The sequence below is a fragment of the Protopterus annectens genome, chromosome 2.part0 (genome assembly GCF_019279795.1).
Source record: "Protopterus annectens isolate FY-2018-M chromosome 2.part0, PAN1.0, whole genome shotgun sequence".
Lineage (NCBI taxonomy): Eukaryota > Metazoa > Chordata > Ceratodontiformes > Protopteridae > Protopterus > Protopterus annectens.
Window position 1 is genome coordinate 724,278,656 of NC_056728.1, and position 6,000 is coordinate 724,284,655.

Sequence of the window (6,000 nt, forward strand, 5' to 3'; positions counted from 1 at the left end):
GGGGGGGGGTGGAGGCTGCTTGCGTTTCTGCTTTGGAGGTCCCTGTTATGCCTTATGGGCTGTGGTTGAGTGGCACACTGAGTTTGTGGGCTGTGTGTCATTTGGGTTGTGTTGGGGGGGGTGGAGGCTGCTTGCGTTTCTGCTTTGGAGGTCCCTGTTGCTTGGGTAGATTTTTTTGAGAGCCTCTGTGAATGTAGGTGTGTGTTTTGTGTTTCTGTATATGTGTTTTGGTGGTGTAGGTTTTGAGAACTGTGTGATGAGTGGGGTGCAAGTGTTTATCACTTCAGCTAGCAGCACAGCAGGAAAAGCTCTGTTTTCACACAGTATAGCAAAAACTTGGAATCATCTCCCTCCCTCTGTGACTTCTGCATCAAATATCAACAATTCAAAAACTCCCTTAAGGCCCATCTTAAAAGCTCTTAGCTCTGTCCATGTGTTACATAGTCCTAAAATCTGTTACCTCCATCCTTTCTCATTTTTCATGCCCTGAGTAAGCATAGTTGTTACAAATGGTATCCCTTAACAAACAGTAACTATGTATGTAAATATTGCTGATTATAATAGTTTTTTTTTTTTTTTTAGTTTTTCTCACTAAATACTTCTAGTATAACAATGATTTTACATTATGTATAATATCATTATTTGTTGTTTTATTAAGTGGAGCTTTTCTCCCTGGGCCTCCGCTGTAAATGGACCTCGTCCAGTCGGACCATCCCGGATAACAAATGTAAAATAAATAAATAAACTTTCAAAAACCGCCATCATTCTCTACAAGCCTATACTACAAAAGTGAAGAAACAACCTTCTTCTTTGCCATCTTATACTTTTAGCCACAAAGCCAGTTTGGCATACATAGTAATGTTATTTTTGAGGTACGTTTTTTTTCTTTCCATGTACTCTTTCATGACTCAGTGTCTCATGCATACTACTCAATAGGAAGTAATATACCCACGTGTAATGGCACCAAATATGGTAGTTATACACCAGATTACTTTTACAGATCACCCACCATGAGTCCAAGAACTGTAAAATTGTCTTTTTCTTAGATAAAAGCTTCAAATGAGTTAAGTAACCTTCCTTTCTAAGTTCTAGATCCACTACATTAATTTTCGGCAGAAATACTACAGTCCATTTTTTCAAGAATTGGCAGACTAAGTTCATACCAGATCACTCTGTATGTTTAAATACTGAATTCCTATTAAACAAATATAATGAACTCTCAAAAATATTTTAACAGGTGGTTGCTGGTACTGGTACGCAAGTATAGTTTGGTACATTATTGTCCATCCCGACCTTAACATCCTTGCTACAGCCTGTGTCAGTGGTATAACAAAGCCATGACTGCAGCCCTGTCAACATGAATTTGATTAGCATCTTAGGCATTTGATGGAGTCAGGCAGGGAGGATCAGCCTGACCATCCAGGGGGTGAGGTGTGCGCTTGGCCACATCTCTGCAGTTGATCCCTTATAAAAGCAGGGCATACAAAGGGAGTGCTCTCTGCAAGGGCAAACAGGATACTGACCGAGTTGCATGTGAAGATGTGGCCAATACTCACAAATAGGGTTGCCACCTTTTCAAATGTCGAAAGTGGGACATTTTTGGTAGAAACGTCAGATTTTGCAGAGCAAAACATATCCACGGCCAGATCAAAGGACAGAACTTCACTTTGCCTAAATAAAAGCTTATTCTTGTGCATTTTAGTTGCTTATTCTGTTTCTTATAACATTTAGGTGTTTCAGATACAGAATAACTGTTTTATGCAATGATTACATAAAATATAGGAAATATTTTTGTCCTAAAATCTCAGGACATTTGACATTTTTTCAAGTTTTTTGCAGGACACAACTGCCTAAAGAGGGACTGTCCCTCGCAAAGTGGGACAGGTGGTAACCCTACTCTCAAACTGTTTGCTTCAACTATTTCACCCTGTTGGGCTGCAGGATGAGGATTAGGCCTTACAAAACAGACTTCTTGGTAGCACTAGCAGACTGCAGTATGGCATTCCTCTGTGTCTTCATCTGCCCTTGATATCATATATTAGATTTTTCTGGGGGTCAAACTACATTTACTAAAGCTGGTGGAGGATGAGGAGAGGCACTAAGTGGAGATGATGGTCAGATGTGACCAAAACTTTGTTTGTTAATGTGTCATACGTTAGCGAGCGTATATATTTTTGTTAATGAGATAGCTGAGCTAGTTCAAAGATCCATTTCTGTGACTGTCTGGGCAAAAGGCACGGTCATAAAAGACATTAGAGCAGTCAACATAAAGTAAAGCAGTTAACTTGTTCATAAATCGGTCGGTACTCAGTAGTGTCACACACACTCCATCTCAGTAAGTGCGCCACTTTTGCGTTTTGGCGCCAACCGCCAAGTGTTCAGTCACACTGAATGTACAAAAAAAGTGGAGCAACCAACCTACCTTCTTCTTGTACCAACACGGACACGGTCACTCACCAGTCACCACCACCAGTCCAGTCCTTCCACCACACGAATGACACGATAGTTTGGAATAGCCACCAGGAATCGATTCAAGATCTTCCACCGTCCACCTGCAGACTGCAGTCTTATAATGATGCGGTATCAAGTTTGAGGAGTTTCGTCACGTCAGTCCGTCGTCAATTTTGCATCGTATCATGTGACTGCCTGCCACACCACCTCCACTAACATCTCTTCCTAAAGTTCTAAACAATATAGGCAGGCTTTACAGGAAAAAAAAAAGTAAGTGGAAATAATTAAAAAAAAAAAAAAAAAAGTGTGTTTAGTGTGTTTCGCAAATAGCATTGACAAAATCCAGGGGGGTGCAAGTGCATCCCCTTGCACCTGCCTGTGGGCGCCCTTGCACACTAGTGCGCTAGCCTGGTTAAAGCATTTACAATGTTTTCTGTGTGTTTTTCTGCTGTTTCCTGAAAAAAACAAAAAAAATTCTCTTTTCCTGCCTTTGCTGAACTAGATTAGTCCAGATTTCAGGTTTTGCTGAATTCTGGACTGTGGTATAGTTTCCTGTGTTGCCCATATCCTTACTTGGATAGGAGGAAGCTTCTCTGTTCACCAGTGAGAGTGGGGAGCCCTGTCTGTCCCTGGAGGAGTGGTCTCAGCCCTGAAACTAGTAGCTTATTGGCCGTTTTGGGTAGATTCCTATCTTTCAGTTTCCCTGCTTTAAAACCCGCATTTGCACTATTTTGCGCATAGCGCAGCATCGGGCAGTGCCACGTAAACGGGTTTAAAGTATTCCTGGCTCCACAAAGTCTGCTCTTCACTTTTTCCCATAGAACTGTTCTAAATCTCAAAGTAAGCACTCTGTTTTCATTCTAAAGCCCTGCACTTGCTCGTATAAGTAATCTTATAAGTAAGCACTAATAAACTAAAGCACTACACCCACTTGTACTCCCTTTAAGTACTTGACTTCTTATAGGTCCTTTTTGATCAGTCAAAAAGTAGTTCCTTATACTCTTCTGGCATGTCCAAAAGTCAGTTTCGGGTTTACTCTCCAGTCCAGCTGGTGAATCTGGGAATGTTACAACTGCTTTATGTACACAGACCACCCTCTCCTCCTCCCAACAAGCTCAAATATATGTGAGAGATGCAACTATATAGCCAAACTGGAGGCTGAGCTCCCTCAACCCAGTACTGATGCAGTCAGTCAGGAGGAGAAGGTAACCACACACACACACACACACACAAATCCAGTCTCACATAGACCTATCGCAACAGCAAACCAAACACATAAACACACAAAAACATACTCGGAGGCTCTAAATAAAAATCTGCCCAAGCAGCAGAGACCTCCAAAGCAGACATCCAAGCAACCACTGCCCCATAAAAATACCCACGTATCACATAGTTCACAAAGTCAGTGTGCCACACAGTCACAGCCCTTAAGGCTAAACACACCTAATACACTTGTAATGGGTGACTTTATTGTCAGACACACTGACGTCCCACTCGCCAGGCTGAGCAAGGAGAAGGTCACTGTAAGCTGCCTGTCGGGTGCCAGGATCCGCCACATAACGCAAGCACTCGGGTCACGCCAAAGCAGGTACAAATATGACTCCGTCATTGTCCATGCTGGTGTGATTTACCTGAGACTTGCCTCCCTGGACTACATGAAAAGAGACATAGAGGAGCTCTCTGATCATGTAGCCCAGGCTGGTATGACTCTGACCTTGAGTAGCATCTTAACCTCACCAAGAATTTATGCCATGGTATAAAGACAAAATGATCAATTTTAACAATTGGCTAAAGTATTGGTGTCATTCAAAGGGGGATCCAGTGTCTGTCAGCCTGGGATGACATGCTCGACAAGCCACGTTGCTTCGCTAGGGACGGCTTGCACCTGTCACCCCTGGGCTTTCGAATACTGGTGAAGGCTCTTGCCACCCCCATAGTGCCTTTTTTAGGCAAGGCTCAAAAGATAAACCCACCTCCATAGACAACACAAAGAAAAAGAAACTAAGGGTAATGCTGCTCAATGCCAGAAGTCTAAACCTCAAGATGCACGCACTCGAGGCTCTCCTCAGTATGGAGAATATCGATATCTGTGCAGTAACAGAAACCAGTTTCACAGCTCCCAAGAGCACCCCAGCACTACCAGGTTATACCTCATAACATGCTTTTCGGCCCCAAAACTCGGACCGAACCACAAAAGGAGGGGGGAGTATCCATATTCATCAAAGATACCCACACCTCCAGGTTAGTGGCACTGCATGAAGCATCGGAGACCATCCATGTACAACTAACAGTGGGCAAAACTGCCTTTCAGTTTGTAGCCTGCTACAGACCACACTCCCAAACTCAGGAACCCCACTAGGCTTTCCTGAAAACACTGGAGAACATGAAGGTCTCTCCAAACACCATTATATTGGGTGACTTCAACTACCCAAACATAGACTGGGAGCACTACTCAAGCCCCAACACTCTCGCCCAACGGTTCCTAGAATTTATAAACTCAAATGCTATGGAACAACTGGTCACCACTCCCACAAGAGGGGAAAACATATTGGACCTGATCATCACCAACATGGGGACTCTATGTTCCATACCAGATATATACCCCTCATTGGTAAGATCTGACCATAAATTAATCTCACTGGACATCCATATCCCGTCCCAACACCCAGCCAAGGAAACCACTGTGAAGAACTTCTCAAAAGCAAACTTCACACTTCTCCAAACCGAGGTGGAATCCTTCAAAGCCCCAGGGGCAGTGGAAAATACGGCCCAAACCACAGAATCCTTTACAAATGCATTCTATGGACACCTACAGGAATGCATGGATCGTGCTATCCCAAATAAAACCAAGACTCACTCCTCCAAAGGCAGGAGACCTGTCTGGTGGACCCCAACCATAAATAAGCTATACAACAGAAAGAGGAAGCATCCCAAAAAGGGAAGGCCTCTCTGATCAGTACTAGCAAGAATACGATCCCTCATAAAATCATCTAAGGCCAGCTTTGAAAGAAAAATTGCACAAGACGCTTAAGATAATCACAAGGCCTTCTTTAGTTATGTCAGGAACCTGGGTGGCAACTCCCAGATATGCTTTAAGTTGGTGCAAAATGACAAAAAATACACTGAACCCACAGACATTGCCAACATCCTGGCAGACAGATTCAGTGCAAACTCCCCCCCCCCTTCCCCCCAAAAGAGTAAATGTCTATCCCAACAGAATGTAGCCTCCCTGACATCACAGATGCAAAGGTGAGAGCTGCCCTCTCCAAAGCAAACTGACATCACAGATGCAAAGGTGAGAGCTGCCCTCTCCAAAGCAAAAACGACACAGAATCAATGGGACCAGACGGTGTCCCGGGCTGCATTTTACAAAAGCTCCAAGAAGAACTGAACCCTCACATAAAGTCACTCTTCAATCTCAGCCTTACTACAGGATATGTACCCAAGGAATGGCATACAGCAACAGTGGTCCCACTCCACAAAGGTAGTGCCACAACGGACCCCGGAAACTATCGCCCTAGAAGTCTGACTAGCCTGGTCTGCAAAGCT

The 6,000-nt window shown here is 43.6% G+C and overlaps 1 protein-coding gene across 2 annotated transcripts in view; it reads left to right on the forward strand.

Annotated features, from left to right (window-relative positions):
* LOC122793209 (thioredoxin-like) overlaps positions 1–6,000 on the forward strand; it is a 379,230-nt gene that overhangs the window by 63,171 nt on the left and 310,059 nt on the right. The window lies entirely within an intron of this gene.